This window comes from Rhincodon typus, chromosome 5 (genome assembly GCF_021869965.1).
Source record: "Rhincodon typus isolate 14 chromosome 5, sRhiTyp1.1, whole genome shotgun sequence".
In the NCBI taxonomy this organism is placed as follows: domain Eukaryota; kingdom Metazoa; phylum Chordata; class Chondrichthyes; order Orectolobiformes; family Rhincodontidae; genus Rhincodon; species Rhincodon typus.
The window spans coordinates 74,580,491-74,602,756 of record NC_063336.1 but is presented as its reverse complement, the minus strand read 5'-3'; the positions used below and the strand labels follow the sequence as shown (position 1 = coordinate 74,602,756).

The 22,266-nt window shown below is 40.7% G+C and overlaps 1 protein-coding gene across 6 annotated transcripts in view; it reads left to right on the top strand.

Moving 5' to 3' along the window:
• The window catches only part of fam135a (family with sequence similarity 135 member A), a 312,830-nt gene that overhangs the window by 259,968 nt on the left and 30,596 nt on the right, over window positions 1-22,266 (top strand). The gene's annotated exons all lie outside the window — the stretch shown is intronic.

Sequence of the window (22,266 nt, the reverse complement as noted above, 5' to 3'; positions counted from 1 at the left end):
ACACCTTGTTATCTTAGATTCTTTACTGACTGTGTTGTAACTAGATCACAGGATCATAGAATTAGACAGGGAGAAAAGGAGTCTGTGAAACATTGAGACAATGTGGAAATTCAATTTTTGGATACAATTTTTGAAAATTTAATTGAAAAGGCTGAAGGTAAAGAGGATGAAGCTGAGATGCCTAGCCCATCTTCTTGGATAGAAATGCAACTGATTGGGAATTGAAAAAAGATTTGCCAGAGACTACTCAGAGAATGAGTCAGAAACAATAACTGAGTGTTATTATTTCTGAGGCAACGTATTAATGAGAAAATGGAGGCCACCTCAAATGCCAACCAATGAGGAATGGGTAGTGGCCCATCCAGTGGTAGACCTTGCCTGGAAAACACAAAGATATAGTCAAATTTTGCAAGATATGCCATAAATGTCAGGTAGTGTGGAAGCCCCATGCCATCAGTTAAAATCTGCACCTTTGAAGATGCAGTTTCATTCTTTGGGGAAAGATGTGATGTGATATATATGTACTTGATTTTATATGTACTGTATTTTGAGCTAGTGATATGCAGGTTTGGTCTGTCAGTGAAGGGGATTAATGAATAACTTGTAAGTATTTCTCTAGCCATTGTGAGTTTTCTTAAAACATGATATGAGAGAGGGAGACTTCCTACAGAGTAATGGGGTTTTATTTTACAGTGAACTCTGAAAAGTGAAGAGAAGTGTATAGGCTTTTAGTTTAGAATGTCAGAGATTGATTTGTTTATTCTATTAATCTTCATTCCTCTTATTCAATAAACTTCTGTTTTATTGTTAAAATCAAATCTGCAGCACTGTGTTTGAATTTCAGTAAAATATCAATTTGTTAAACAAAATAAAATCTGCCAAGCAGCATTTCAGTCTGGGATCTTGATTGTCCAATGATAACATCACCTGGTATCATAACATTGCAAAAACATGAATTCTGGTGTGGCATTGGTTGTCTTTTCATAGTGATTATTAACTGGAAATATAGCTCTGTAAAGAAATACATAAAAGGCCAACACTTCATGCTGGCATTTGCTTTCAGAATGTACACATGTTCTTACAGTAATTATATTTTCTCAGCACGTTATCAAACCTCTTAACACCCCTTCCCTTCGACCATCTCACAAACCTGACCTTGACTATTGGTATCTTATCTGTCACGGCTGCTTATCCTGGAAGTGAATTCGACAAGCCTCCCACAGTTTATCTTGCTATCTATTTTGAAAGTCTTGCACATGACCTTGTATCTTTTGACTCCTTATTCTAGAGTCCATAACACTGAGCAAGTCGTTTAGTCTGGTCGGTTTCAATATGATATATAATTTTAAATGTATGTGGCATATTTCCCCACAAACTATGTTCTTCTAATGAGGAAAATCTCAATTTTACAAGTTCTTTTTCTATTATACCAGGCATTAACATTGCAAATCTGCATTGCACTTTCTGTAAAGTCTTCATATACTCAAATATGCAATATAATCTGTGAATGTTAGGCACAGTAAATAATTGCAATTTTAAAATTTTGTATAGATCCACTCATCTTTTGGTGTTTTTATTCTATGCCTCTGTCGATAAAACCTCAAATTCCGATTGTTCTTCTAGTGTCCAAATATAATGGGTTCTGAAGATGGGATGTTACTTTAAAATGCCTCTCAACAACTTAGTAGTTTGTATTTTAGATTTCTACATTCAGTCTTCCTTTGTAAAGAATTCTAGTGGAAAGATAATGTAGGGTGGTGGTTAGCACTGCTGCCTCAGCGTCAGGGACCCGGGTTCAATTCCACCCTCTGGCGACTGCCTGTGTGGAGTTTGCACATTCTCCCCGTGTCTGCATGGGTTTCCTCCGGGTACTCCAGTTTCCTCCCACAGTCCAAAGATGTGCAGGTTAGGTGGATTGGCTATGCTAAATTGCCAGTCACATTCAGGGGTCTGTAGGTTAGGTGGGTTATAGGGGGATGGGTCTGGGTGGGATGCTCCAAGGGTCGGTGTGGACTTGTTGGGCCAAAGGGCCTGTTTCCACACTGTAGGGATTCTGTGTTTTACGCAAATTAGTGCCCAATGTGCTACATGTCACATTGATGTATGTAATCTTCCTGATGTCCTATTGTATTTCTGTACACTTCCGTCAGTGTTGCGGTTGTGGTTGTTCATTCTCTTGTTTTTAGGAAACACATTCTTTTAGTAAAACCATAAGTAACTCTTGTTTCTGCTAAACAGTTCTCCATAGACTTTCCCTTAAAAATATTTATTTATTGGCCGTTTATCATCTTCATCATCATCACAGAAAGGGGCATTTATCTGAGGAGGGGGACCTGTCTTGTGCAGAGGTATTTTGCATTGATTATTCAATCTTCTGATCAGTTGTGCAGGCGTAAATCAAAACCCACAGTGCGCCTGTGTAGAAGACCCTCCAGCGAAACAGGAGTTACTATGGTAAGTAATGTTTCCTTCATAGGTGATTGTATGGCAGGATAGAAATATCTCAGATGGCACTGAGTACCTAAGGGCAGGACATTGATGTGAAGATTGTTGGCCTAGATCCAAGATTACTGCACAGTGTGTGGTTTTTCAGAATCTTACCAGATGAGTTGTAAAGGCCAACAGTCTGGCACCATCTCTAGCATTTGTGTGAGGAATTCTGATTTACTGTATTCAGTTTGAGAGTTGATTTGCTCATATTTGTTGTCTATGTTGATTGTGATGGAATTCTGCTCTGTTCCTCTATGATTCTGTATCCAAGTCTTTACTCACTCTCCCCTTATATACTTGGTGTTGGGCACATTTTCTTATAGCAAGGTGGAAATTGTAGTGCGCTACTAATTCTTGGAAGAAATATGCAGTTTCTTATATTATGTTCCCAAGAGCCAATTGAACTGACCTAGGCCCTTGGGTGACTTCAAATTTTAATTGTTTGAATGACACATCTTGCTTTTACAGTTGTCCAGTTTGGTAAGATCCTTCCATCAAAATCCTTGAATCTATTTCTTGCAAGCAAAAGTTCTTCCTTGTGCCAAATTAGTAAGAAGGTTAAAGAGGGCCAATGGGATCTTCTGAAATCAGTCCTTTTGAAAGGTTAGCCAAACGTTATTTCAGCACCAATAACATGACCAAAATTGGAAAACTTAAATAGCATAGAAAACAATTATACTGATGACATGAAATTATATGGACAGGCACATGTATCTGCTTCGTTCTGTGTGAATGAAATAAACAACTGGACTGTGTAAGCATATTTACATTTTTATTAAAAGTTAAAAACAAACAAAATGCATGGAGGAAAATGGCAATTCATGCGTGAGGAAGCAATAGATGAGTTATATTTTGGGCTCCAGGGCAGTACAACCAGAAAATAAAACCGAAAGCTGAGCATTTTAGTTGAATAAAGGGAAGTGGGTGGAAATGAACAGAGGCTGGTAACCTATTAAAAAATGGATTTGTAGGTGATCTTTACAGTAAGTAGCCTGTTGTGTCATGACGCACCAAGTATGTCCACAGAGTGATGCATGGACTGTGAACTTACTGAGCTCAATTAGCTGCCTATTAGTTTATCGAGTGTTTCAAATTAATAAATAGCCAATTTTTGCCGTAAACCAGGTCAAAGTTAGTTTATTACTGACAGTAATTTTTATCAAAATTCTATTATGAGCTAAAGTACAGATACCAGGATTAAAATTAGGTATGGATATAAAGATGAAAGTAAGAGCTATCTGCTATCATTATAGGTCTGGCTTGCTTGAAGATTGCTCATTCCAGGGTAAAGTGATTGAAGACGTAAAGTGGGAATTCTGCGAGTGTAAAAGCTTCTGTAGTCAAATAGTTGGAGGTCCATAGGTGGGTTGAGCAGGACAAGTTCAGGAGGTTTTATGACGCTGCAAGTTGTGGCCCATCACTGGCTCGGCAGCATTTATTCCCCATCCCTAATTGCCCAGAGGGCAGTTAAGAGTCAACCACGTTGCTGTGCGTCTGCAGCCACAGATAGGCCAGACCAGGCAAGGATGGCAATTTGCTCCCCTAAAGAATATTAGTGAACCCGATGGTTTATTCCAACAATTGTAAATGGATTCATGGTCATCATTAGACTCTTACTTCCAGATTTTTATTGAACTCAAATTCCACCATTGGTCGGATTTGAACCCAGTCCCCAGAACATTACCTGGTGCCTGGATTAACATTCCAGCGATAATGCTGCTAGGCCGTTACCTTCCCATAAGTAGCTTGTTGTTTGCTGTCTGCTGAGAGTAATCTTCTCCCTGTTTCTCTGATATGTGTCTCCAAGTTCTTTCTACTGATTGAGTCATAGAGTCATGCAGCACGAAAACAGGCTCCTCTGCCCAATTTGTCATGCCCACCAGGTTTCTTGAACTGAACTAGTCTCATTTGCTTGTATTTGGCCCATATCCCTATAAACCTTTCCTATCCATGTACCTGACAAAATGTCTTAAGTGTTGTAAGTGTACCCATCTCAGCTCATTCCATATACGCACCACCCTCTATGTGAAAAAGTTGCCTGTCACCCCTTTTAAATCTTTCTCCTCTCATCTTAAACCTATGCCCTCTAGTTTTGGACTTCTCTACCCCAGGGAAAAAACCTTGGGAATTCACCTTATCTATGCCGCTCATGGTTTTATAAACCTCTATAAGGCCACCTCTCAACCTCCATGGAATAAAGGTCCCAGCCTATCTTTAGAACTCAAACCTTCCAGTCTTGGTAACATCTTGTAAATTATTTTTGTACCCTTTCCAGTTTAATAACATCCTTTCTATATCAGGTTGACCAGAATTGTATGCAGTACATCAAATGTGGCCTGTACCAATATCTTGTATAGCTGTAATAGGATGTCCGAATTCCTTTACTCAATAATCTGACCGATGAAGACAAGCATGCCAAACATTGTCTTCATCGCCCTACTGGTGACGCCACTAGCAAGGAACTATGTACCTGTAACCCTAGATCTCTCTGTTCGGTAACACTCCCCGTGGCCCTCAAATTAACTGTGTAACTCCTGCCCTGGTTTGTCTTACGTGCAACACCTCACATTTATCTGCACTAAACTCAATCTGCCATTCCTCGGCACACTGGCCCTGTAGATCAAGATCCCATTGTACTCCTAGATAACCTTCTTCACTGTCCACTATACCACCAATTTTGGCGTCATCAGCAAACGCACTAACCATGCCTCCCATATTCTCATTCAAATTGTTTATATAAATGACGAACAATAGTGGACCAACACCTGTCCTTGCAGCACGCCGTTGGTCATAGGCCTCCACTCTGAACAGCAACCCTGGACCATCACCCTCTGTTTCTTACCATCAAGCCAGTTTTGTATCCAATTTGTCAGCTGTCTCCGGATTCCATGTGATATAATCCTACTAACCAGTCTACCGAGCCGAACCTTTAACCTTGTTAAAGTCCACGTAGAAAGTGTGTACCATTCTGGTCTTCATCTATCTTCTTGGTCACCTCTTCAAAACAAATCAATCAAATTTGAGACAAGGTTTTCCGCGTACAAAGCCATGCTGACTATCCCTTACCAGTCCTTGCCTTTCCAAATGCATATAGGTCCTATCTCTTAGAACTTCTTCCAGCAACTTACCCACTACTGACGTTAGACACACAAGTGTGAATTCCTTGACTTTTCCTTGTGGCCTTTCTTAAATAATGGCACAACAGTAGCCATGTTCCAATCTTCTGATACCTCACCCATGTCTGTCAGTGATACAAATATCTCCTCCTAGGGGCTCCACAATTTCTTCCCTAGCTTCCCACAATGTCCCAGGATGTACATGATCAGGTACCAGGGACTTATCTACCTTTATGCATTTTAAGACCTCCAGCACCACCATTTCAGTAATGTGGACTCCTTTCGAGGCTGTTTGTAACCTTCCATGTCTTTCTCCAAGGTAAATATTGATGAGAAATATTCATTTAGGATTTCAGCCATCTCCTGTGGTTCCACACATAGATGATCTCATTGATCTTTAAGGGGCACTATTCTCTCCCTAGTTATTCTTTTGCTGTTAATATACTTGTAGAATCTTTTTAGATTCTCCTTTACCCTATCTGCCAAAGCTAGCTCATGTCCCCTTTATGCCCTCCTGATTTCCCTCTTAAGTATACTCCTACTGTCTCTATACTTGGGGGATTCACTTGATCCCAGCTGCCTATACCATTCATATGCCTCCTTTTTTTTGACCAGAGCCTCAATATCTGTAGTCATCTTGCGTTCCCTACTCCTTCAGCCTTGCCCTTCACACCAACAGGAACATGCTAGCCCTTCTTGCTTTTTGAAATCCTCCCATTTGCCAGACATCCCTTTACCTGTGAACATCTCCCCCAACTTTGAAAGGTCTTGCCTAATACCATCAAAATTGGCCTTGTCCCAGTTTAGAACTGTAACTTGTGGACCAGACCTTTCCTTTTCCATAACTATTTTAAAACAAACAGAATTATAGTCGCTGGTCCCAATGTGCTCCCCCACTAATAGGTCAGTCACTTGCCCTGCCTTATTTCCCAAGAGTTTTCCCCATTCTCTACCTGGCCGTCTACATATTGATTGAGAGTTTTCTTGAATACACGTAGCAAATTTCTCCCCCTCCAAGCCATTAATACTATGGGCAGTCCCAGCCAATGTTTGTAAAGTTAAAATCCTCTACAATTACAAACCTATTATTCCTACAGCTATCTGTGATCTCCCTATATATTTGTACTTCAACTTTCTGCTGACTACTGGGGGGCCTGTAGTACAATCCCATCAAGTGATCACACCCTTCTTATTTCTCAGTTCCACCCGTACAACTTCACCAGATGATCCCTCAGGAATATCTAAGTAATGCTGTGATGTTTTCCCTTAACAAAAATGCCATTGCCCCTCTTTCTCCTCCCCCTTCTATCCTTCATATAACATCTGTATCCTGAAACATTGAGCTGCTAGTCCGGTCCGCCCCTCTACCATGTTTCTGTAATAGCTATGATATCCCAATCCCATGTTCCCTTCCATGCCTGAGTTCATCTTCCTTCCCTGTTGGGCCTCTTGTATTGAAATTAATGTGGTTTAATTCATCAGTCTTCCCTTGTTCTCTGGTATTACCTTGCTTGCCTTGTCTATTTAACTTGCTGTCTTCAACTTCTGTACCAGCCTCAACCTTCTCTCTTGTCTGATAACTGCTTAGGATTTCACCTCCCTGCCACAATAAACCCTGCCAAGTAGCTCTAGCAAGTCTCCACGGCAAGATTTTGGTACCCCTCCAGTTAAGGTGCAACCTGTCCCTCTCGTTCAGGTCACTTCTGCCCCAGAAGGGATCCTAATGATCCAAAAATCTAAATCCCTACCCTCTGCACCAGCTCCTCAGCCACGCATTCATCTGCCCCACCTTCCTATTCCTACTGTCACTAGCACATGGCACTGGGAGTAGTACAGCGATTACTACCCTTGAGGTCCTGAAATTTGACCTCCTGTCAACTTCCTATATTTACTGTGCAGAATCTCATCAGTTTTTCTACCTATGGTGTTGGTACAAATGTGTACAGTGACCACTGGCTACTCACTCTCCTCTTTGAGAATTTGCTGCAGCCGTTCTGAGATATCCTAGACCCTGTCACCAGGGAGGCAACACACCGTCCTGGAGACTCACTCATGGCTACAGAAATGCCTATCCGTGCCCCTAACTAGAGTATCCTGTCACAATTTCTCACTTGGATCTTGCTATACCCTGCTTTACCATAGAGCCAGTCATGGTCATAAACATGGAAGGAAAAAGACTTTTCAGTCCAACTCGACCACGCCAATCCAGATAACCTAAATTACTCTAGTCCCATTTGCCAGCATTTGGCCCATATCCCTCTAAACCATTCCTGTTCATATACCCATCCAGATACATTTTAAATGTTGTAATTGTACCAGCCTCCACCACTTCCTCTGGCAGCTCACTCCATACATGCACCACCCTCTGCATGGAAAAGGTTGCCTCTTAGCTCCCGTTTGAATCTTTCCTCTCTCACCTTAAACCTATGCCCTCTAGTTTTGGACTCACCTACCATAGGGAAAAGACCTTGACTATTCACCCTGTCCATACCATTCATGATTTTATAAACTTCAGCCTCCGACACTCCAGGGAAAATAGATCATAGAAGATCATAGAATCCCTACAGTGTGGAAATAGGCCCTTCAGCCCAGCAAGTCCACACCGACCCTCAGAGCATACCACCCAGACCCATCCCCCTATAACCCAATGAATCTACACATCCCTGAACACTACGGGCAATCTAGCATGGCCAATCCACCTAGCCTGCACATCTTTGGACTGTGGGAGGAAACCGGAGCACCCAGAGGAAACCCATGCAGACATGGGGAGAATGTGCAAACTCCACACAGATAGTTGCCTGAGGGTGGAATTGAACCTGGGGCCCTGGCACTGTGAGGCAGCAGTGCTAACCACTGAGCCACTGTGCCACCCTGCCACCCTATAATAATCCCAGCCTATTTAGCCTCTCCCTATAGCTCAAACCTGGCAACATCCCTGTAAATATTTTCTGACCCTTTTCAAGTTTCACAAATCTTTCCTATAGCAAAGAGACCAGAATTGAATGCAGTATTCCAAAAGTGGCATAAGCAATGCCCTTTATAGCCTCAACATGACCTCCCAACTTGTATACTCAATGCACTGACCAGTGTGGAAACAGGCCATTCAGCCCAACAAGTCCACACCGACTCACCAAAAAGCATCCTACCCAGACTCAACCCCACCTTATCCCTGCAGTTCCTGCTAATCCACTTAGCCTACACGTCCCTGGACACTATGGACAATTTTAGCATCGCCAATCCACGTAATCTGCACATCTTTGGCATTTGGGAGGAAACTGGAGCACCCAGAGGAAACCCATGCAGACACGGTGGGGGATTATGTAAACTCCACACAGACAGTCGCCCGAGGCTGGATTCGAATCTGGGTCCCTGGCATTGTGAGGCAGCAGTGCTAACCACTGAGCCACTGTGCTGCCCCAACTGCCCTGTATACCTGCGACTCCGCTTTAAAGCAATTGTGAACCTGCACCCCAAAGTTTCTTTCTTCGGCAACACTCCCCAGGACCTTAGCATTAAATCTATAAATCCTACACTGATTTGCCATACCAAAATGCAGCACTGCACATTTATCGAAATTAAACTTCATCTGCCGCTCCTCGGCCTATTTGCCCATCTGAACCAGGTCGTGTTGTACTCCGAGGTAACCATCTTTACTGTCCACTACACCTCCAATTTTAGTGTCGCCTGCAAACTTACTAACCCCCTATATTCACAGCCAAATTGTTTATATAAATAACAAAAAGCAGCAGACCTAGCATCACTCCATGCAGCACACTGCTGATCACAGGCCTCTGGTCCAAAAAACAACCCTCCCCACCACCCTCAGTCTCCTACCTTTGAGCCAATTTTGTATCGAAATGGCTAGTTCTCCCTGTATTCCATGTGATCTGACCTTCATAACGAATCTGCCATGCGAAAACTTGTTAAATGCCTTACTGAAGTCGATGTAGACAGCCCCCACTGCTGTGCCTTTATCAATCTTCTTCGTTACTTCTTCAAAACACACAATCATGTTAGTGAGACCCAATATCCCACGTACAAAGCCATGTTGACTATTTGTAATCAGTTCTTGTCTTTCCAAATACATGTAAATCCTGTCCCTCAGAATCCCCTTCAATGACTTACCCACGATTGACAACAGGCTCACCAGGCTGTAGTTTCCTGGCTTTTCCTTACCACCTTTCTTAAATAATGGCACAACGTTAGCCAATCTCCAGTCGTCCAGCTCACCCCTGGCTGTCAATGATACAAATATCTGAGCAAGGAGCCCAGCAATCACTCACCTCCCTTCCAACAAAGTTCTAGGGTACACCTGATCAGCTCCCAGGGATATAGCCACCTTTATGCTTTTTAAAACATCTGGCACCACCTCCTCTGTAATATGGACACTTTTCAAGATATCAATGTTTATTTCCCCAAGTTCTGTAGCTTCCATGTCCTTCTCCACGGTAAACACTGATTTAATATCTCACCCATCTCCTGTGATTCCATGCATGGGTGGCCTTGTTGATCATTGAGGGGCCCTATTTGTTCCCTCATTACCCTTTTGTCGTTGATGTATTTGTAGAATCTCTTTGGATTCTCCTTAACCCTGCTTGGCGAAGGTATTTAATATCCCCTTTCTGCCCTCCTGATTTCCTGCTTGAGTATACTCCTACTGCCCTTATATTCTTCTAGGGATTCACTCAATCCCAGCTGTCTTATACCTGCCATATGCTCCCTTTTTCTTGACCAGAACGTCAATTTCTCTAGTCATCCAGCATTCCCTATACCTATCAACCTTGCCCTTCATACTAACAGGAACATACTGTCTCTGGACTTACGTTACTTCATTTTTGAAGGCTTCCCACATCCCAGCATCCCTTTCCCTGCAAATATCTGTCCCCAGTCAACTTTTGAAAGTAATTATCTAATACGTCAAAATCGGCCTTCTTTCAATTTAGAACTTTAACTTTTAGATCAGGTCTATCCTTTCCCATAGTTATTTTAAAATGGATACAATTATGATCACTGACCTCAAAGTACTCCCCCACTGATACCTCTGTTACTTGCCCTGCCTTGTTTCCCACAGGGAGGTCGGGTTTTGCCCTTCTCTACTAGGGCCGTCTACGTATTGATTGAGAAAGTTTTCTCGAACGCACTTAGCAAATTTCTCCCCTTCCAAGCCCTTAACACTATAGGCAGTCCCCAGTCTATGTTTGGAAAGTTAAAATCCCCTATCATTATCACCCTAGCATTCTTACAGATAACTGAGATCTCCTTACAAATTTACTTCTCAATTTCCTGCTGACTCCTGGCGGGGGCATCTATAATACAATCCCAATAACGCGATCATCCCTTTCTTATTTCTCAGTTCCACCTAAATAATTTCATTAGATGCACTTCCCAGAATATCCTACCTACAGCCAACCAAAAACACCGCTCCCCTCTTCTCGTGCCCCGCTTCTATCCATCCTATAGCATCTATGTCCTGGAACATTAAGCTGCCGGTCCTGTCCATCCCTGACCCATGTTTCTGTAATAGCTATGATATCCCAGTCTCAGGTTCCAACCATGTCCTGAGTTCATTTGCCTTACCTGTCAGATCTCTTGTATTGAAATGAATGCAGTTTAATTTATCAGTCCTTCCTCATTCTTTGCCTTGCTCCTACCTGCCTTGACTGTTTGGCTTGCTGCTTTTCTCAACTGCACCAACCTTGGTGCCAAAGACCTGGCTCTTGCTGCTGTTTTCCTCTGAACAGGTACCCTCCAGTTTCTGACAAAATGATGTGGCACAGCCTGTCTTAATGCAACCAAAACAAAATGTTCGCTGGCTATAAACTTTGATCAATTACTGTTCCTCAAAGCAAAGTCAATAATGCTGGAATTCCCTGTTGTGTCATTCCAGGCTCCAGTTCTCACAGAAGCTTAGAATTTTCACTTTGTTCCAAGGACACGTTGTGTGGTCCAACCATTAATTGAATTTTGAATATCTCCCATTATGACTGATGCTGAAGTAATACATCAGTCTGTCAGCTTTGTTAATGATTGTAAATCAGCATGAGCAGTAATTTGAATTCTGGGAAGCATCTTGTAATATTCTGTGTCCATGCTAAAGATAGATTAGTCGTCTTTACAAAATGTATATACTATAATTACACATTTGCAACACTGTGAATGGACTGTTGGAAAGACTTTTGTTTTCATTTGTTATTCCAACTTTAAAAATGCCCCATCATGCACAGGTATATTTTTATTTGCCTCTAGAACCAAGTTCAGTTTTAGGCCCTTTGTAAAATGGCATGATTCCAGGAATTAATGGCCTAGGATGCTCCACTTGGACCAGAGCACCCGTTGCCCAAAATTCTGTACGTTATTTCAACATAGCCTTACCAAATTATCTGATTTTATTTAGCTTGTGCATTTCAGATCAACATCAATGTAGAGCTAAAGCACTGATTTGAGGTTAACCGCGCTTGATTGCATATATAGTCATGCATTGGAACAGTGCTGTCAACAGAAAAGGACATTCCAAATGATATTTAGTAATAAATCTGTCTCCTTCAAAGTGGAATATATTAAATTTTGAATTGAAAAAGCAAAGGCCAGATGTTCTATTCGGCACACATTACCCATAAATAAGAGAGTAGCTCAGATTTTGTGCAGTTATGAGGGGTAACAAGTTACTGGTTAAATATTTGACACAAGTAAAATTTGTTTTCAGGATAAAGTGTATGATTGCTTGAGCTTCAGAGAGCTTGATATATTAGTGTCAACCTTTGATAGTCAGTGTTATTATGGAGTAAGACTTTCTCCCCTTCTTCCACCGATCGTTCCATCTTTATTTGGAATTCTGTTTTTAAAGTTTGTGTTTTTAGTAAATATTTTCCAACTTGGAATTAACAAGAGTGTTTTTATCAGCACATACATAATTCACTTCCTGTTCCACAGTTTCATTTGCATGTGTTTAACGTTCAGAGTTTCGTCTTGCTGTTGCATCAGTAATACATTGTAGTCTTGGAGCTGTTTATTCCACATAGCACTTTCAGTTAATCTAGCACTACCAGTTGGGCTATTCTAAGTAAAAGCTTGGGCAAGTGCTCCTCCTCAAAGATGCACTGTCTGTTCAAACAAAAACAGATTGTCTACAGCCTTCATTTAAATTTTCTCCTGTACTGTTGATGCAAATGTGTTTTTACAATATTGCAAGGTCATTTTTTTTATGAATGGCATGTTATGTATACCAAAGGACCTTTACTGTCTGAACAAAAATTATTTGTTTAATGTATTGTTCATAATCCATTGGAAAGAAAATCATGATTGCCTAAACACTTGTAAACAGCTGAGGAACCACTCAAGTATTATGATAATCACACAAGTATTGTGATACCCTCTCACTTTGAACATTGTAAATAGGCACAAGAATAAGTCATTCAGCCCTTCAAGCCTCTTCCGTCATTCAATAAGATCATGTCTGATCTGATTTTAACCTTAACTCAACATTGCTGAATCCCCCTGATAATCTTCAATCCCCTCAATAACTAAGAATCTGTCTAACTCTGCCTTAAAAATATTTGAAAATTCTGCATCCATTTCCTTTTGAGAAAGAGAATTCCAAAGATTTGACCCTTTGAGAGACTTTCTTTTCCTCATCTCTGCCTTAAATGGGCAACCTCGTATTTGTAAAGTATGACCCTCAGTTCACCTCTATTCGTGAAGTCCCGAGTATCGTGTATATTTCAATTTGGAAATGGAATTGTATGGATAAATTCCTTAAGATGACATCTTGTGATCACATGAAGAGCATATAGTTATTTTAATTAACCTGTTCAAACATCTTATATGCCTCAGAGTCAAGTGAGACTTGAACCGGATCTTCTGGCCGGGTGGTCACTGGACCACAAGACTCTATACTGAGCAAATGTACTGTTGCTTAGGGTTCTACTTTCTATGCAACATGATCTACTTCAGATTACAGCAGAAATTGTGCTTAGTATAGAAGTACTTTTCCTCAATTTCCCCTTAATTGCATATCACGAAAATGTACCTGCACAAAGAATTTTTTTTCCAAGTTTTTAAAAATTTACTTTAAAAATATCACTTGATTTGGTTAGAAGTTGTGAATTGGTGCAGTGGATTAACACAGGTGCAATATATTTACCACAAACAAAACAAGCAATTTTAGCAGTAACATTGTAGATTCTTTTGAGACCTATTTGTGTATGCCAGAAGGATTGTTTTAGGTGAAAGTAAGCCTGTCAAAAATATTACCTGCTTAAAAAGTCGATCATGTAAAAATACTAACTATGTACCATTATATTCAGTGTATTAGGGTACAGTAGTCAGTTTCTTGGTAAATTGAGAACAAATTATATTCAATAGCTTTTTAAAGGTTGGATTTGGTGCCCTTGCAGCAAAAAGACTTAATTTTAAGGCTCCCTCTAAAATAACACCATAGAGGCCAGTATCCTGTCACCAAGTAACCATTTATTGACATGTGAAAGAGTCCGTGACACTGATCCAGCTCTCTGAGAACCAGCTCTGAGTGAACAGAACCTCCGATGCTCCTGTTTATATCTGTCAGCCAGGGCTCCCTGATTGGCGCTGTTCGTCTGGTCCAATCAGGGAACTCATTCCATGAGGTCCACCTGGCTTACCTCAGTACAATAACTACTCCAAAGGGCGCAAATGGGCTTATTTAACAAAACTGGAAACAGAATTTTTTGGAAAAACTTAACAGGTCTGGCAGCATCTGTGGAGCAAAATCAGAGTTAACGTTTTGGGTCCAGCGACCCTTCTTCAGAACTCATTTACCAGGCACATTGTATTAGTTTGTCACCAGTTTTGTGACTGAACCAGCTTTTGACATGGTACTTTTAAAATTAGTGCAGAATATTGTGGAAACCAATTTGAATCATAGAATAGAATCACAAAATCCCTCCAGTATGGAAACAGACCATTCGCCCATTTGAGTCCACATCAACCCTCCAAAGAGCATCCCACCCAGATCCACCCTCCCTATCCTGTAACCCTGCATTTCTCATGTCTAACCCACCTGACCTGCACATCCCTGGACACTGTGGGCAATTTATTATGCCTAGTCCCACCTAACCTGCACATCTTTGGACTGTGGGAGGAAACCAGAGCACCCAGAGGAAACCCATGCAGACACGGGTGGAACGTACAAATTCCACACAGACAGTTGCCCAAGGGTGAAATTGAACCCCGGTCCCTGGCGCTGTGATGCAGCAGTGCTAACCACTAAGCCACCATGCCACCCCTGAATGGCAGCAGGTGGCATGATGGCTCTGAGTGTATTGAATGTAACTTATGCTTGAAATTCCACATCGTGTCTGTTGCATCAGATGAATAGTATTGGAAACATAAATTAGTAGAAACTCGAAGCTACTATGTATCAAAGAAGCTAATGCTTTCTTGTAATAAATGGTATGCTTATTAGAAGATATATACAACTTCTGCAGTGCACTGTTCTACACTGCAGATGTTCAAAAAAAACTTGTATTTGTATTGCATAGAATATATAGCACAGAAGCAAGTCTGTCAGCTCAGCCCACTTTCTCTCATTCCAAGAGAAGAGATACTCGATGCGTTCATTTTTTCTTGATAGGTATTATTTTGAAGTTCTGGTATAATCCATCAGGCACTTGTTTGTACCCACTGTGATGCATCTTTGTTTTATGTTAAAGCAACCAACACTGCACAAAGTTTATGCAAGTTCTGTTATTGCTAGAATTAAAACTTAGTGCTTGGTTTGCTTTCCCTATGGTCTTACTAAAAGTTCTGGGGCAAAGTGTTGTACAGCAAAACTTGTTCTAATCAACACCTTATGAACTAGCACCCTCAATAAACCAGCAAAAAAAATCCCTCAAATGTCAGAGGTTTTACTGTATTATCGTGATCTCCACTATGCCTGAGTAATCAGTTGACAATTAGAATTATCTTTATTGTCATGTACTCACATGAGTACAGTGAAAAGTTTACAAGTTGCCACTTAGGGCACCATCTTAGGTACAAAAGTACCTAGGTACAAATTCTTGAATACAAATTCTTAAGGAAAAAAAAAAGAAAAGTAAAGGAATAAGTCCGGAATTACAGATCTTCAAAAGTACTAAATAATAGTAACAAATTAGAAAACAAAGAAATAAAAAGTTCAATAAAAACAAAAAAGAGGGTGCGAGTGAGAAGGCCCTTTGCTGGTAAGTTTTATTTAAGGCAAAGTAGCATTGTTAAATGATTTATGTTATAAATAAATTTGTATACACCTTGCATTAATTTTCTGTTATTTTGTGTGTTTTTACATTGATTATTGATCAACTGGAATATTTGATCATGCAGAACACTCCTGGTCCCATAGGTGCTGATTAATAAAAAATTTGCTATAATTGTATCCCACATTTCTTGTTCTTCTACTATGTGATATGAGATCTTCTTACTTTTCTTAGCCAAAATGTTAAGTATTAATTAATTTCTTAAATGTTTGCCCATTCTTTGAGTGCATTAATCCCAGCTTGCATTTTGTTGCAGTCATACAGTCTTGGTTTGGTGTTTGCAAATGTAAATATTGTAATTTTTATTTAAAAGTTTTTCACAGAAGTTATTCATAACACTGGTAATGGCACTGTATATTCCTAAAAGGGTGAAGGGCAAGGTTGGCAGGAGTAGGGCACCCTGGATGACAAGAAATATTGAAAGTTTGACCAAAAAAAGGAGGAGACATGATTCAGGAACAGGCACCTGGGATCAAGGGAATCCCTGGAGGTATGTAGGGGATACAGGAGTTTACTGAAGAAGTAAATCAGGAAAAGGTGGCACAAGATAGCTTTGACTGGGAAGATTAAGGTGAATCCAAAGAGATTCTTTAAGTACATTAAAGGAAAAAGAATAACTAGAGAGAAAATGGGACCACTCAAGGACCAAATTAGACATGTATGTGTGGAACTGCAGGAGATGAGCGAGGTCCTCAATGAATACTTCTCCTCTGTGTTTACCGTGGAGAAGGACATGAAAACTTGAGAACTTGGGGAAGTTAGTGGCAATACCTTGGGGACAGTCCATATCACAGTAGAGGAGGTGTTGGAAGTATTAGAATGTATGAAGGTGTATAAATCTGGTCCTGATCAAATATATCCAAGAATCCTGCAAGAGGTTAGAGAAGAATTTGGGGTGGGGGCACCTGGCTGATATATTTACTTCATCGTTAGCCATGGATGAGGTCCCGGAAGACTGGAGGATAGTGAATGTTGTGCCCTTATTCAAGAAGAATTGCAAAGAAAATCCTGGGAGTTACAGACCAGTAAGCTTAACATCTGTAGTAGGTAAATTACTTGACAAGATTCTGAGGGGTAAGATATACATGGTTCATGTGTGGGAGATCATACCTCTCAAATTTGTGAAAGCTCTTTGATGAAGTGACCAGGAGCGTTGATGAGTGCAGGGTGGTAGATGTAGTCTACATGGATTTTAGTAAGGCCTTTGATAAGGTTCCACATGGTAGGCTGTTTTGAAAGGTTAGGTCGCATGGAATCCAGGCAGAGCTGGCAAATTGGATACAGAATTGGCTTGATGGTAGGAAACAGAGAGTAATAGTAGAAGGATACTTGTCAGATTGGCGGTCTGTGACTAGTGGCGTGCCTCGGGTCAGTGCTGGGCCCATTGCTGTTTGTTATCTATATCAGTGATTTGAATGAGAATGTACAAGGCATGATTAGTAAGTTTGCGGATGACACTAAAAGTACGTGGTATTGTGGACAGTGAGGAAGGTTATCTGAAATTGCAGCAGGATCGTGATCAGCTGGGGAAGTCAGCCGAGAAGTGGCAAATGGAGTTTAATATAGATAAGTGTGAGGTGTTGCATTTTGGAAAGTCAAATCAAGGGAGGAGTTTCATGGTGAATGGTAGGCCCTTAAGGAGTGTAGTGGAACAGAGGGACCTTAGAGTACAGGTTCTCTGAAAGTGGAGTCACAGGTAGACAGGACAGTGAAGAAGGCTTTTGGCACACTGGCCTTCATCAGTGAGGACATTGAATGCAGAAATTGGGAAGTTATGTTGCAGTTGTACAGGACATTGGTGAGGCCGCACTTGGAGTATTGTGTTCAGTTTTGCTCACCTTGCTATAGGAAGGATGTTACTGAACTGGAAAGAATGCAGAAGAAGTTTACAAGGTTGTTGCTAGGACTCCAGGGACTGAGTTATAGGGAGGGGTTGGACAAGCTAGGACTTTTTTTCTTTAGAGCGTTAAGAGATTGAGGGCCGATCTTATAAAAGTGTATAAGATCATGAGAGGCATGGATAGGGTGAATGCACTCAGTCTTTTTTCCAGGGTTGGGGAGTCAAGGACTAGAGGGCATCAGTTTAAGGTAAGAGGGGAAAGAATGTATGGAAACCTGAGGGGCAACTTTTTTTACACCGAGGGTGGTACGCCAATAGAATGAGCTGCTGGCGGAACTGATTGGGATGGGTACATTAACAACACTTAAAAGGCATTTTGATGAATACATGGATAGGAAAGGTTTAGAAGGATATGGGCCAAGTACGGGGAAATGGGGTTAGCATGGATGGACATTTTGGTCGACAGGGACCTGTTTGGGCCAAAGGGCCTGTCTCCGTGCTGTAGGACTCAATGACTCTACGACCAGACAGACTAGATGCTGCAAAACTGTTCCTGATGTTGGGGAAGTCCAGAACTAGGGATCACAACCTAAGAATAAGGGGTAAGCCATTCAGGACTGAAATGAAGAAGATTTTCTTCACTGAGTTGTGAATCTGTAGAATTCTCTACCTCAGAAAGCTTTTGAGGCCAGTTCACTAAAAATTAAGGAGGAATCTGGACGTATTCCTTGTGGCTAAAGGGATCAAGGGGTATGGACAGAAAGCGGGAGTGGGAAATTGCACGATCAACCATGATCATGATTATAATCATATTGAATGGTGGTGCAAGCTCAAAGGGTCGAATGGCCTACTCCTGCACCTATTTTCCATGTTTCTATAGCAACTTTTGAAATGTGTATAATGATGTCTTTGCTATCTATCTCCATGCTAGTTATTTTCTTAATGAATTTATTTTGATCTGTTCTGATTGTTTTATCTGTTGTCTTTCATAGCCTCAGGACATCCCAAAGTGCCCATTAAGTACATTTGAGTGTCGCCATTACCATAATGTGCAAAACACAGCAACTAATTTGTCCACAGCAAAGTCCCATGAACAGCAACATGATAACCAGTAGTCGTTCTTTTTAAAGACTCTGATTGGGGAATTAATATTGACTCACACATGAGGTTTGACTCCTGTTTTTCAGAATTGTGCCACCTAGGAGATCAGACGTGGCAGATCGTCATTCTGAAGTGACATTTAACTTGGGCTGAAAAGCACAAGGTTCAACAAAAAAAACAACTAAATTATTTTGAATCTCTGTTTTTTAAAATAAAAAGTCAATTTAAATAGTGACTAAGTTAACACTACCTTTGGCCTCAGAACAACTTTTTTTTTATTATTTTGCACATCAATGGCTGTGTGATGGTCTGGTCTGGGTATCTTAAAAACTGGCCTTAATGTTGACTTGCACCTGAAAAATATAAAATGGGCAAGCAAGTGCTTTTGAATTTTGTACGTAAATTTAGGTTACAACAGAAGAGGAAAAAGGTTTTGAAAAGCAATACATGAATTATGACACAAGGTTGGAAGAATTAGGATACTCGAACGGAATTGGATTGTTTTAGATTTTATTTTAAAACTGTTTTCTTAGTAACTTGTAGCATTAATATAGCAAGAATAAAATTGTTCCTGATGTTGAGAACTGGTTAAACAGCAACCACATTTTCAACATCACAGTGCAGGAAGTGAAAATAACGTTTATTAAATGAGGTACTGAGGAATTCTGTGGATCTGTTGGGGAACTCAGGTTAGAAATTCACACAAAGTACAGTCTCCTGAGACACTACCTGTTGAATTTCAGAAATAAATTAATATTTACCTTGAAAACAAATATTAATCAGTTAAACTTGGCCAATAGGAACACGTTAATTATGAAAGAACTTTATTTTTCTCCTAAGTAGTCAGTATTTACTGCAAACTTTGTATGAAATAATTAAGTTAAATGATCGTGCATAAATAATAAAATGCAACATCCTGGTTTAAATCAGTTGACACATTTGAGAATTCTTACAGGATCTACTTATCTAAACACTAAAAATGCATTGTAATTGATAATCTGGTGTATGAAAGCTAAAACTGTATATTTCATTGTTGTGCAATACCATACTGTGAGGTGGCATACGCATTCTTCTTCAGTTACTTGATGTGGTCTTTAATTTATTGGTCTGTAACTGACTAACTTATAACTTGGGTAATTAAGTGGATCTTGGTCCATCAATCAGTTGCAGATATTGTAGCCTAGAATCAGAATTCATGAAGAATGTCTATGAAGCAACAATTGCCTACCTTCAAATTTGTATGAAGGAGCATGCAAACAAAAAAAATTGTATCAACTTTTATTTTTGTTATTTGTGGGATGTCAATAACATGGCTAGGCCAACATTTATTACTCATTCCTAATTGCCCCAGAGAAGCTGGTTGTGAGCTGCCTTCTTGAACCATTACAGTCCATACGTTGAGGGTACATTTTTAGTGCTGTACACATTTAGTACAAGTTTAGTACATTTTAGTACACATTTAGAAAGGGAATTCCAGGATTTTGAGCTCGTAATGTTGAAGAAATGGCAATATAGTTTCAAGTTATGATGGTGTATAGCTTTGAGGGGAACTTGCAGTTGGTGGTGTTCCCATGCATCAAACCCCACCACCCTCATTCCCTCATAGAGGTCATAGGCTTGGATACATGTGCACTGATGCCACTGTTTGCTGCTGGTAGAGGAAGTAAATGTTGACAATGGATAAGGTAGCAAGCTACATTATCCTGGACAACTTTAGGCTTCTTGAGTTGTGTCAGAGCTTCTGTCATCCAGGCAAGTGGAGAGTATTCCATCTCACTTCTGCCTTGAAAATGGTGAGCAGGCTCCAGGAAGATTGGAGGTGAATTACTCGTTTGAGAATTCTGAGCCACAGACCTGCATTTGTAGCCATATAATTTATATCACTAGTCTAGTTTGGTTTCTCCTCTGATATGAGACCAAAACTGCACACTGTACTCACCAAGGCTCTGTACAATTGCAACAAGACCTCCCTACCTCCTGTACTTGGATCCTCATTTACAAGGTTCACTGGAATTACTCACCAAGTCTTCTAAGTCTTCTCTGCAGAACCTTTCAAACTTGTGACCTTTACCACTGAGTAGGATAAGGGCAGCTGATGCATGAGAATGCCACACCTGCGAGTTCACCTCCTGATGTAGAACTATATTTCTATTCTTTTACTGCTGGGTCAAAATCCTAAACTTAACTTCTTACCAAAACTGTGAGTGCCCCGACACCCCCAAGGAATGCAGTGGTTCAACCAGGGAGCTCACAATCATCTCCTCCATTGCATTCAGCTATGGGCAATAAATTCTGACCTACTCAGCAAGGCCCATTTTCCATGCATGAGAGCGAGAAAACAAATTCCTTGCAGTAGCATGACCGGATTGATACCTCATTGTTTTGTAGGTATTCCTGGTTTTTCCCTTTGCATGCCCTCCTGCATTCTTCATTAAACCTGGATGAACCAAAGTGCTTCATGAATGCTGAGTTATGAATTGCTAGGTCTGTTCAAAATCTATCCTTTATTAATACTATAATTGTGCCACACCATAAGATAGAGGATGGGCCCAGTGTAAAGGTGGAACTTTGTTAATGTATGGACTGTACTGTGGTAACTCGTAGCAATACTGTTATGCATTTCTGGTAGGTAGATTGTTGAGTGAGTTTAAGTAGAATTTTCCCCCTTGTTTCCTTCACCACCTGCTAGAGATGTAGTCCAGCAGTTATGCACCGTATGACTTGGCCAGTTCAGTCATTCTTAGTGAGGAATATTGAAATTCCCACCCAGAGGAGACTCTGAACCCTTACCACCATCTTCCAGGTTATGTATAATGTGGAACTGCTTCATCAGCTGTGGGAAGTGTGCAATAGTTCAGCTGTTGCCTGTTGCAATTTTGGCGCAAATCCCCAGATTTTGGTAATAAGGACTTGGCAGGGTCGATGTTTGTTTCCGTTGTTTCCAGTGCCTTGGTCAATGTCTGGTTTCATTTCTTTCCTTAGACTTTGTTACAGTTAAAATAGCTGAGTGGCTTGCAAGGCCATTTCAGAGCATGCTTTAGAATCAACCAGATTGCTTTAGAAATGGGGTCACATATAGGCCAGACCAGGTTAGCGCAGCAGTTTTCCTGGCCTGCTGTGTTCATCCAGCTGTACATCTTGTTATCTCAGATTCTCCAGCATCGGCAGTTCCTACTATCCCTTAGTAAACCAGATTGTTTTTAATGACAAAGGGTTCATTCTGAACCAGAATGAGAACAGATATATTGGGCCAGTTGAATAGAACAATGTACATTGAAGAAAATATAAAATTTTTATTAATTTGAAAACCAAAAGAACTGCTGATGCTGTAAATCAGGAACAAAAACAAAGTTGCTGGAAAAGCTCAACAGGTCTGGCAGCATCTGTGGAGGAGAAAACAGAGTTAACGTTTCGGGTCTGGTGACCCTTCCTCAGAACAGTTCTGAGGAAG